We start from the raw sequence: 13,095 nt of genomic DNA on the forward strand, positions 1-13,095 counted from the left end.
CTGTCTGTCTGTCTGTCTGTCTGTCTGTCTGTCTGTCTGTCTGTCTGTCTGGGGGAGAGGTCACTAAGGGTCAAGGTGCTGAACCTCTGGGCTGAGCAATGTCTGGTGTCACTGATGGAATCACTAATGATCAATAACCCCTTGACCACTGTGAAATAAAAAACTGGAGGGGAAATCACACAAGACTGAGTTTATTAAAAGCATTCAGTGATTACATGGCAGTTTAGAGAGCAACAGGTCTTTATCTGGAAAGGGTAAGTAATGTAACAGCTACATAATCTGAACTCACATCAACTATCCACTGAGTGTACAAAACTTTAGAAACATCTTCCTAATATTGAGTTGCACCCCCACCTTTTGCCCTCAGAACAGCCTCAATTTGTCGGGGCACGGACTCTACAAGGTGTCAAAAACATTCCACAGGGAAGCTGGCCCATGTTGATTCCAATGCTTCCCACAGTTGTGTCAAGTTGGCTGGATGTCCTTTGGGTGGAGGACATTCTTGATACACACGGCAATCTGTTGAGCGTAAAATACTCAGCAGCGTTGCAGTTCTTGACACACTCAAACCAGTTTGCCTGGCCCCTACTTCCGTATCCTGTTCAAAGACACTTAAATAGGTTGTCTTGCCGATTCACCCTCTGAATGGAACACATACACAATCCATGTGTCAATTATCTCAATCCTTAAAAATCTTTTTTTTTAACCTGTCTCCTCCCCTTCATCTACACTGATTAAAGTGGATTTAACAAGTGACATCAATAACGCTTCATAGCTTTCACCCAGATTCAACTGGTCAGTCTATGTCTGGGAAAGAGCAGGTGTTCTTAATGTTTTGTATACTCAGTGTAGAATTAACACTTGTCAACAATAACTTTAATGTCATTGATATAATACAATACAATATTCATTTACGTTACTTATTGATTGATTGATTGATTTGTACAACACCATCTATTGTATATCAGACCTGCACTAAGTACTATACTTTCTCTGTAACCCACAGATCATAAGAGAATAACATCATTATCTCTATATACTACTAACATCATAACAATAATCTACATCCTAATCAATATCATAACATTTATAATCAATAACATCATTATCTATATACTACTAACATCATAACAATAATCTACATCCTAATCAATATCATAACATTTATAATCAATAACATCATTATCTATATACTACTAACATCATAACAATAATCTACATCCTAATCAATATCATAACATTTATAATCAATAACATCATTATCTCTATATACTACTAACATCATAACAATAATCTACATCCTAATCAATATCATAACATTTATAATCAATAACATCATTATCTATATACTACTAACAACATAACAATAATCTACATCCTAATCAATATTATAACATTTATAATCAATAACATCATGAGAGGTAAACAACACAACAATCCCCAACAACAAACCAAAATGACTTGAGAAAAAGTTGATCCCTTGATTTAAGTATGAACAGATGATTATAATAATACATGGACAAATAATGGAAACCCTTCAAGATAAAGAATCTAAGAGAAACACTAAATAAGATAAAGACATAAAGACAAAAGCTAAAAGCAGCAATACATTCTGGAACACAAAACAGACGTAATTGAGCTACACTCTAAAAATAATTAAAACCCCATGTTACCCAAAACCCCATGTTACTAAAAAACCCCATGTTACCAAAAACCTCATGTTACCAAAAACCCCATGTTACCAAAACCCCAAGTTACCCAAAACCCCATGTTACCCAAAACCCCCATGTTACCCAAAACCCCAAGTTACCCAAAACCCCATGTTACCCAAAACCCCATGTTACCAAAACCCCATGTTACCATAACCCCATGTTACCAACACCCCATGTTACCCAAAACCCCATGTTACCAAAACCCCATGTTACCCAAACCCCATGTTACCCAAAACCCCATGTTTCCCAAAACCCCATGTTACCCGTAACCCCATGTTACCCCATTCCCCATGTTACCCAAAACCCCATGTTACCCAAACCCCATGTTACCCAAAACCCCATGTTACCAAAAACCCCATGTTACCAAAACGCCATGTTACCCAAAACCCCATGTTACCAAAACACCATGTTTCCAAAAACCACATGTTAACCAATCCCCATGTTACCATAATCCCATGTTACCAAAACCCCATGTAACCAAAACCCCATGTTACCCAAACCCCACGTAACCAAAACCCTATGTTACCCAAAACCCCATGTTACCCAAAACCCCATGTTACCCAAAACCCCATGTTACCAAAACCCCATGTTACCATAACCCCATGTTACCAACACCCCATGTTACCCAAAACCCCATGTTACCCAAACCCCAAGTTACCCAAACCCCAAGTTACCAAAACCCCATGTTACCCAAACCCCATGTTACCAAAACGCCATGTTACCATTAACCCAAGTAACCAAAACCCCAAGTTACCAAAACCCCATGTTACCAAAATCCCATGTTCCCATGGTAGCAAAAAACAAACTAAAAGGAATAATGGTGGTTGCAGTCACTTCTTTTAGATTTCTTCCCCCCCCCCCACCAAAAAAAAAGTATAATTGTAAAGTGGTTATCCCACTGGCTATAGGGTGAATGCACCAATTTGTAGTCGCTCTGGATAAGAGCGTCTGCTAAATGACTAAAATGTAAATGTAAAAATGTTCTAGAAAGATAAACTAATTCTGAACATGTTATTAAAATTAGAACCACTTAAGGTTTGCCACCACATTATAAACACCAGTCCACTGCTGACCATAGATTTAAACACAAAACTGACCTAAGATCAGCATGTAGGGTCAGCATCATTCTACTCCTACTCAGTCCCCTGGGCTGCTCTCTCCTCTCCCGGTCCAGCTTCAGCTCTGGAGCTCAGAGAGACCATCTCCATGGCATTGGCATCAACATAAAGATCCATGCTGCTCACCCTGTTCACTCTCTTCTGCCTCCTGGTGGTCTAGGGAGACACAGCACCAAGAGTGAGAGTGAGTCAGTCATGTACTAATAATGGAAACACTTCAAGATAAAGAATCTAAGAGAAACACTAAATAAGATAAAGACATAAAGACAAAAGCAAAAAGCAGCAATACATTCTGGAACACAAAACAGACGTAATTGAGCTACTCTCTTAAAATAATTAAAACCCCATGTTACCAAAACCCCATGTTACCATGGTTGCAAAAAAACTAACTAAAAGGAATCATGGTGGTTGCAGTCACTCTTTTTAGATGTCTTCCAAGGTTCTAGAAAGATAAACTAATTATGAACTTTTCAGCTATTATTAAAATCCCGGTCTCTCGTTCTCTCTGTGTGTGTGTGTGTCTCTGTGTCTCGTTCTCTGCGCGCCTCTCATTCTCTGCGCGCCTCTCATTCTCATCTGGTAAATTTTTTTTTTTTACATTTTACGTCATTTAGCAGACGCTCTTATCCAGAGCGACTTACAGCTAGTGAGTACATACATAATTTTTTATACTGGCCCCCCATGGGAATCAAACCCACAACCCTGGCGTTGCAAACGCCATGCTCTACCAATTGAGCTACATCCCTGCCGGTCATTCCCTCCCCTACCCTGGACGACGCTGAGCCAATTGTTTTTTTTTATTTTAATTTTTTTTATGTCATTTTAGCAGATGCTCTTATCCAGAGCGACTTACAGGAGCAATTAGGGTTAAGTGCCTTGCTCAAGGGCACATCGACAGATTTTTCACCTAGTCGGCTCGGGGATTAGAACCAGCGACCTTTCGGTTACTGGCACAACGCTCTTAACCACTAAGCTACCTGCCGCCCCGTAATTGTGCGCCGCCCCATTTGAATTTTTTATTTTTTTTTATTTCACCTTTATTTAACCAGGTAAGCCAGTTGAGAACAGGTTCTCATTTGCAACTGCGACCTGGCCAAGATAAAGCAAAGTAGTGCAATAAAAACAACACAGAGTTACATATGGGGTAAAAAACATAAAGTCAGAAATACAACAGAAAATATATATACAGTGTGTGCAAATGTAGCAAGTTATGGAGGTAAGGCAATAAATAGGCTATAGTGCAGAATAATTACAATAGTATTAACACTGGAATGCTAGATGTGCAAGAGATTATGTGCAAATAGAGATACTGGGGTGCAAAAGAGCAAAATAAATAACAATATAGGGATGAGGTAGTTGGGTGGGCTAATTTCAGATGGGCTGTGTACAGGTGCAGTGATCGGTAAGGTGCTCTGACAACTGATGCTTAAAGTTATTGAGGGAGATAAGAGTCTCCAGCTTCAGAGATTTTTGCAATTCGTTCCAGTCATTGGCAGCAGAGAACTGGAAGGAATGGCGGCCAAAGGAGGTGTTGGCTTTGGGAATGACCAGTGAGATATACCTGCTGGAGCGCAGACTACGGGTGGGTGCTGCTATGGTGACCAATGAGCTAAGATAAGGCGGGGATTTGCCTAGCAGTGATTTATAGATGGCCTGGAGCCAGTGGGTTTGACGACGAACATGTAGTGAGGACCAGCCAACAAGAGCGTACAGGTCACAGTGGTGGGTAGTGTATGGGGCTTTGGAGACAAAACGGATGGCACTGTGATAGACTACATCCAATTTGCTGAGTAGAGTGTTGGAGGCTATTTTGTAAATGACATCGCCGAAGTCAAGGATCGGTAGGATAGTCAGTTTTACGAGGGCATGTTTGGCAGCATGAGTGAAGGAGGCTTTGTTGCGAAATAGGAAGCCGATTCTAGATTTAACTTTGGATTGGAGATTCTTTATGTGAGTCTGGAAGTTGAGTTTACAGTCTAACCAGACACCTAGGTATTTGTAGTTGTCCACATACTCTAGGTCAGACCCGTCGAGAGTGGTGATTCTAGTCGGGTGGGCGGGTGCCAGCAGCGTTCGATTGAAAAGCATGCATTTAGTTTTACTAGTGTTTAAGAGCAGTTGGAGGCTACTGAAGGATTGTTGTATGGCATTGAAGCTCGTTTGGAGGTTTGTTAACACAGTGTCCAATGAAGGGCCAGATGTATACAAAATGGTGTCGTCTGCGTAGAGGTGGATCTGAGAGTCACCAGCAGCAAGAGCGACATCATTGATATACACAGAGAAAAGTGTCGGCCCAAGAATTGAACCCTGTGGCACCCCCATAGAGACTGCCATAGGTCCAGACAACAGGCCCTCCGATTTGACACACTGAACTCTATCTGAGAAGTAGTTGGTGAACCAGGCGAGGCAGTCATTTGAGAAACCAAGGCTATTTAGTCTGCCAATAAGAATGCGGTGGTTGACAGAGTCGAAAGCCTTGGCCAGGTCGATGAAGACGGCTGCACAGTACTGTCTATTATCAATCGCGGTTATAATATCGTTTAGGACCTTGAGCGTGGCTGAAGTGCACCGTGACCAGCTCGGAAACCGGATTGCATAGCGGAGAAGGTACGGTGGTATTCGAAATGGTCGATGATCTGTTTGTTAACTTGGCTTTCGAATACTTTCGAAAGGCAGGGCAGGATGGATATAGGTCTGTAGCAGTTTGGATCTAGAGTGTCACCCCCTTTGAAGAGGGGGATGACCGCGGCAGCTTTCCAATCTCTGGGGATCTCAGACGTTATGAAAGAGAGGTTGAACAGACTAGTAATAGGGGTTGCGACAATTTCGGCGGCTAGTTTTAGAAAGAAAGGGTCCAGATTGTCTAGCCCAGCTGATTTGTAGGGGTCCAGATTTTGCAGCGCTTTCAAAACATCAACTGTCTGAATTTGTGTGAAGGAGAAGCGGGGGGGGCATGGGCAAGTTGCAGCAGAGGGTGCAGAGTTGGTGGCCGGGTTAGTGGTAGCCAGATGGAAAGCATGGCCAGCTGTAGCAAAATGCTTGTTGAAATTCTCGATTATTGTAGATTTATCGGTTGTGATAGTGTTTCCTAGCCTCAGTGCAGTGGGCAGCTGGGAGGAAGTGCTCTTATTCTCCATGGACTTTACAGTGTCCCAAAACTTTTTGGAGTTAGTGCTACAGGATGCAAATTTCTGTTTGAAAAAGTTAGCCTTTGCTTTCCTGACTGCTTGTGTATATTGGTTCCTAACTTCCCTGAAAAGTTGCATATCGCGGGGGCTATTTGATGCTAATGCTGTACGCCACAGGATGTTTTTGTGCTGGTCAAGGGCAGTCAAGTCTGAGGAGAACCAGGGGCTATATCGGTTCTTAGTTCTGTATTTTTTGAATGAGGCATGTTTATTTAAGATTGAGAGGAAATTACTTTTAAGGAACAACCAGGCATCCTCTACTGACGGAATGAGATCTATATCCATCCAGGATACCTGGGCCAGGTCAATTAGGAAGGCCTCCTCGCTAAAGTGTTTTAGGGAGCGTTTGACAGTGATGAGGGGTGGTCGTTTGACCGCGGACCCGTTACGGACGCAGGCAATAAGGCAGTGATCGCTGAGATCCTGGTTGAAGACAGCTGAGGTGTATTTAGAGGGTATGTTAGTCAGGATGATATCTATGAGGGTACCCATGTTTACGGATTTAGGGTTGTACCTGGTAGGTTCGTTGATAATTTGCGTGAGGTTGAGGGCATCTAGCTTGGATTGTAGGATGGCTGGGGTATTAAGCATATCCCAATTTAGGTCACCAAGCAGTACAAACTCTGAGGATAAATGGGGGGCAATCAATTCACATATGGTGTCCAGGGCACAGCTGGGGGCTGAGGGGGTCTGTAGCAAGCGGCAACAGTGAGAGACTTATTTCTGGAAAGGTGGATTTTTTAGAAGTAGAAGCTCAAACTGTTTGGGCACAGACCTGGATAGTATGATAGAGCTCTGCAGGCTATCTCTACAGTAGATTGCAACTCCACCCCTTTGGCAGTTCTATCTAGACGGAAAATGTTATAGTTGGGGATGGAAATTTCAGAATTTTTGGTGGCCTTCCTGAGCCAGGATTCAGACACTGCTAGAACATCAGGGTTGGCAGAGTGATGCTAACGCAGTGAATAACTCAAACTTAGGAAGTAGACTTCTGATATTTATGTGCAAGAAACCAAGACTTTGCGATTACAGAAGTCATCAAATGATAGCGCCTGGGGAGTAGGAGTGATACTGAGGGCTGCAGGGCCTGGGTTAGCCTCTACATCACCAGAGGAACAGAGGAGGACTAGAATAAGGATACGGCTAAAGGCTTTAAGAACTGGTCTTCTAGTGCGTTGGGTACATAGAATAAAGGGGGCAGATTTCCGGGTGTTATAGAAAAGATTCAGGGCATTATGTACAGACAAGGATATGGAAGGATATGAGTAAAGTGGAGGTAAACCTAAGCGTTGGGTCTCCCGGTCGCGGCCGGCTACGACAGAGCCTGGATTCGAACCAGGATCTCTAGTGGCACAGCTAGCACTGCGATGCAGTGCCTTAGACCACTGCGCCACTCGAGAGCCGAGTTAATCACACACCTTAAACACAGATATAGACCAATGTAGAATCTGAACCTTGCTCATAGACACAAACATTTAAATGACTTGTAACGTCTGAGTAACTGTCTTTACCTTGTAGTACAGGTAGAAGGTGGTGATGGCTGTCAGTAGGATCAGCAGCACTACAACGTGTCTGATGATGAAGGCTGGCAGAGGAGAGGCTGCAAACAGAAACACCTTTGATGAGGGGACTGGTCATCATCATATAGATCTGTGGGAAATCTGTCAATGACAAAGTTATAAGTCTGGATCATGTTCAGTTACCTGTGACGGTGAGGGAGAGGAGCTCACTCTCAGAGGAGAAGTTATGAGAGAAAACATAATTGTCATAAACACAGCTGTAGTTCCCTTGGTGGGAGCCATCTGCAGCAGGGAAGAGGAAGGCAGCAGAGTGATTGACAGCTGGCTGGGTCTGGGTTCTGTTGGAGCCGGTGAACGTGAGGAGGAAGGAGCCTCCTGGGTACTGTGGCTGAGTGGAGCAGGTGATGGTGAAGCTGTAGCCCCTAAACACTTCGGGCCCCTGGTGGCTCCCTGGAGATCCCTCCCATTGAGTCAGTCAGGAAGATATCAGGCTGGACCAGGAGATCTGTAACAATAAAAGAGAACAAGAAAAACCTCTTCAACTAGTTTCCTATAGATATGACAATAACATCAGCATGTAACAGTGCTAGCCACCCTCCCTCACAGGGCAACATGAGTAGTGGGCCTACAGTCACTGAGACAACATATGTTGATATCAGGCTGAAGCAGGACATCTGGAACAAGAGGAGAGAAAAAGAAAACGTAGCCCCTCAACTACTTTCCTCATTTAGGTATGACAATAACATGACATGTGACAGTGGCAGTGAGTAGAGACGTTCACTGAGATAACACTCAAATACAAAAGCATTCTGGGATATTTAAGTTGTATTTTATTCCTACTTGACTGAGTGATTTATTTTGCTAAGCAGACTGACAAGCTAAACAGTCATCGTGAGAGGGGAAGAGGAAGTTGTATGAATGAAGGAAATCAGTTGAATATAATTATAATATCTTGATATTTCCTGAGCAGATCTCTGTGAGTCCAGGAAGGAGATTTAATACATGGCCAAAAGAATGTGGAACTCGGTAGTGAGTGTTGCAACCGAGGATAATTTTGACGCTCTACGCGCTTCAGCGGTCCGTTCTGTGAGCTTGTGTGGCCTACCACTTCACGGCTGAGCTGCTGTTGCTCCTAGACGCCACGTTGAAAGTCACTGAGCTCTTCGGCCATTCTACTACCAATGGTGGTCTATGGATTGTATGGCTGTGTGCTCAATTTTATACACCTGTCAGCAACAGGTATGGCTGAAGTAGCCGAATCCACTAATGTGTCCACATACATTTGGCCATATAGTGTATCTTGTTATTACCTGAGCAGATCACTGTGAGTCCAGGAAGGAAATTATACATTCTCCCACACTCCCTCAGTGAAGGCTCAAACCCAGAACAGTGAACACTAAACCCTCTAGTGATGTTTCCAGCTAGTACTGAAACAGTGGAGCCACAACCCAGCTGTCTACACACTACTGAAGCCATAGCCTCCTCGGCCCAAGCCTTCTTGTCCCAGTCTATAGCTCCCACAGTCCTCCACTCTCCCTGGTCGTACCACTCCACGCCACCAGCACAGCGACTGCCTCCTCCCACCAGCCTCACATCATCAGGCTCTGAGAAAAGAAGAGAGAGAGACAGTAATCTTACTATTTTCTCACTAAAACACACCTACAGTGGGCTCCAAAATTACTGGTACCCCTGACTGCACAAACAATACTTTAAAAAATATAAACAATACTGTACTTTATTAATGTTTCAATGGAACCAACCAAAATCATACAATTATTTAATACAAAATAAATGTCACCAAAATCAAGGTTTCATAATTATTGGCACTCCTCATTTGGTACTTAGTGCAACCACCTCTGGCAAGGATAACAGCATGGAGTCTTTTCCTGTAATGTTTGACAAGGTTAAGGAACACATTTGGAGGGATTTTGGACCATTACTCTATGCAGATCCTTTCAAGATCCTTCACATTCTTGGGTTTGCGCTTATCAACTGCCCTCTTCAACTCAGCTCACAGACTTTCGATTAGATTGAGGTACGGCGACTGAGATGGCCATGGCAGAACATATATATTTTTTGTCACAGAACCATTTCTGTGTGGATCTTGAGGTATGTTTTGGGTCATTGTCTTGTTGGAAAGTCCACCTACTGCCAAGTCCCAGCCTTCTGGCAGAGAAAACCAGAATGTCAGCCGAAATTCCCTGATACTTGGTGGAATTCATTATGCCATCAATCTTAACCAGTGCCTCTGGACCTCTGGAATTAAAACAGCCCCAAAACATCACTGACCCACCACCATATTTCACCGTGGGTATGAGGTGCCTCTCCTTGTATGCATCTCTGTTTCGACGCCAAACATGTCGATGCTGTATCTGACCAAAACGTTCAATTTTGGTCTCTTCTGACCAGAGCACCTTCTTCCAGTCATAATTTAAATGACGTTTGGCAAACTCCAAGCGCTTGCTTCTGTGTCTTGGGGTCAGAAAGGGCTTTCTTCTGGCAAACCTCAAAAAGAGCCTGTGGGATATTGTATGCGTGTTACCTAATTTTTAAACCCTAGTGAAACAGGAAGTGATGTAATGGCTCAAAATAGTTCCTTAAGACTTAGATAAACTTAAATAAGTGGAATTTATTTCCTGGTTTAATTTTGGTAGATATTATTTACAATAATCTTTAAGGGTGCCATTAATTGTGAAAAACCTTGATTTGGAGGACATTGATTTTTAATTAAATCAATAAATGATTTTGGTGGGTTCCATTGGAACATTAATATAGTACAGTATTTCTCACATGTTGGTATTTTCAGTTTCTCTCTATAATTATAGTGTTTATATTTCTGTAAGTATTGTTTGTGCATTTCCAGACAGGGGTCTCAGTAATTTTGGAGCCCACTGTATATTTCCTCTCATATTCTTCACTCCAGGCGAGAAACAATGTTGATTGAGTGACAAACTGTTTCTTACCTGAGCAGGTGAGTCCAACAGCATTACCAGGTAGGCAGGTGTTGTTTTTTCTGTCTGAGGTGTCACAGTCCAGGAGAAGGGACTCATTGCCTTTACACTGGAACTCTTTATCCCAGGTCTGACCCTCACCTTCTCCATAGAGCCCCCCCTGTAGAGCTGCAGGAGCCCCACAGCCAAGCTCCCCACAGACTACCTCTGCATCCTGCTGGTCAAAGTCAGCTTCACACACTGAGGCCCAGGACTGATTGGACTTCACCTCCAGTCTCCCAGAGCAGAGACCAGCTCCATCCACAAGCTGCACAGACTCTGGAGAAAAAGAGTTGGTTGAACATTCAATCAGTTTTGTTGATGACACTGTCAAGGACTAAACACAAATATGTTGGATAAAAGATTGTAGGTTGCTATGTTTGATACTGTAAGAGGTAGAAATTAGTTCTTAGTCACTCAGGACAGGGTTGGGAATAATGCAGGCAGGAGACAGGAATAAGTTCACTTCACTTTATAGAAAATAAACAGCTGGACATCCATCAGGCAGCTTCACTTCAGTAACATCTGAACTACAATGATCTGCCCATGCACATCTCCCATAAACCAATATGACAAACACAAATATAATGTTTAAATACATCTGAAATCTCTCCCTCTCTTTAAATGAAATGAAAAACACATAAAACATGATATATGTAAATATTGTATAATGTACCAATTAAATATCTCAATATTACCAGTGTCTTACCTGAACAGATCACATTATGATGATATCCACCATCAGAGTCACCAGGTACTCGTCTTCCTATGCCACACTCTCTAATAGTAGACTCATCTCCATTGCAACTCCATAGTGAGACTCCTCCTCTTCCCTCTTCAACCAGAGGTCCTCTAGATACAGCTACAGCATTCCCACAGCCCAGCTCTCTACACACAACCTTAGTCTCTCTCATGCCCCACCACCCATTACATGGACCTAACCACTCTCCTTCATAAAATACTTCCACTGTCCCAGAACAGGAACTGGTCCCATTCACCAGTCTGACTGAGAGTTCAGCTGTAAACAGCAGAGAGGAAAACACAGTGGTGAGGACAGATTATGACAGGGCTTCTGTTATTCTAACAGCAGTAATGCTTTGTGGTTGACAAGTATTAGCAGTTCCATAAAACAGTACTTGTTATTGGGTTTCAGAATGGTGTGTATGGACACATGAATTTCTCCATGTGGGATAATAAAGTTGACTAATATTGAACTGCTATAATCACTGTAGATTTATACTCTACCTACCTGGTGGACTGATGCTTTGAGCCTGGATACCTGAGGAGAGAGAGGAAGAGAGAGAGAGAGAGAGAGAGAGAGAGAGAGAGAGAGAGAGAGAGAGAGAGAGAGAGAGAGAGAGAGAGAGAGAGAGAGAGAGAGAGAGAGAGAGAGAGAGAGAGAGAGAGAGAGAGAGAGAGAGAGAGAGAGAAACAAAGGAGAAAGAGAGGAGTCAGAGGATGAGAGAGATAGAGAAAGAGGCAGAGGTTAAATGAACATCAACATGACCTTTCATGATGTGCTGGGGAAGATAGGCTAATTGTTGGTATGATGCAACAACACCCATGTGTACATACACTATAGATGGAAATATGTAACACTCTTTCCAGATGAGTTTATATCTAATTTATTTTTAAAAATGTGTCTGTTGTTTCAGAGGTCAGGGTCAAGCTGAGTGGAAGAGTAGAAAAGGTTACTGGTTATGATGACATCACTGGTGAGAATTCAGTGATGAAAAGATATTCAGCTGACTGCATGTTAATCTGTCAGCCCTATCTCTTTTGAAATCTCCCTCTCTCTCCTCTCCCTTCTCTCTCCCTCTCTATCTCCCCTCCTCTGCCCCCTCCATCCTCTCTCCACCACTCTCTCCTCTGCCCTCCCCACCCCCTCCTCTCTGTCCTCCCTCTCTCTTCCTGACATATAGCATCAGGCCTGTTGAGCTTGACTCAGGTCACAGACCTCTAGCATCTACACCACCCATTCTCCTACAATAACATAAGACCAATATAATATATAATATATACTCTCATTCGTTTACACAGAGTCAGATATAATCAATTGTTGACACACTGAATATACAACAGTCAGATGAATAACACCATCACAACTTAACTGACATTAGTGCCTGTCCTCAGATGGACAGTTATGCTATAGTAAAGTACATTTACAGGTGATAACGTCATTGTTCTGCTTTGAGACAGATTTTTACTGTCTGCTTCCAGTTGTATGTTCTTTTACTAGCCCTGTAAATTATAATATATCTTACAATATCAAATCATATCTCAGTAACTGTCACAAGTGTATATCAGTATAACAGCATCCTACCTGTGCTCCAGAACAGGATCATCAATATCACTGCAGGTATCATATCTGTCTCTAACTGGGGCTCCACTGAGCTATACAAGTCTACTGTCATGAAGAGTGGACTGAAGAGTGGAAAATACTGCTAGGCTATATGACTTCTATCTTATTAGTTCATTAGGTCTTTGATGTGAGATAAACTTCTTAGCAACTTATCTTGGATCAGTGGTTGAACCCAGCTAACTACAGTAAACTGGTCTGTTTTGAA

This window comes from Coregonus clupeaformis, unplaced genomic scaffold, assembly GCF_020615455.1.
Source record: "Coregonus clupeaformis isolate EN_2021a unplaced genomic scaffold, ASM2061545v1 scaf1866, whole genome shotgun sequence".
NCBI classification, from domain to species: domain Eukaryota; kingdom Metazoa; phylum Chordata; class Actinopteri; order Salmoniformes; family Salmonidae; genus Coregonus; species Coregonus clupeaformis.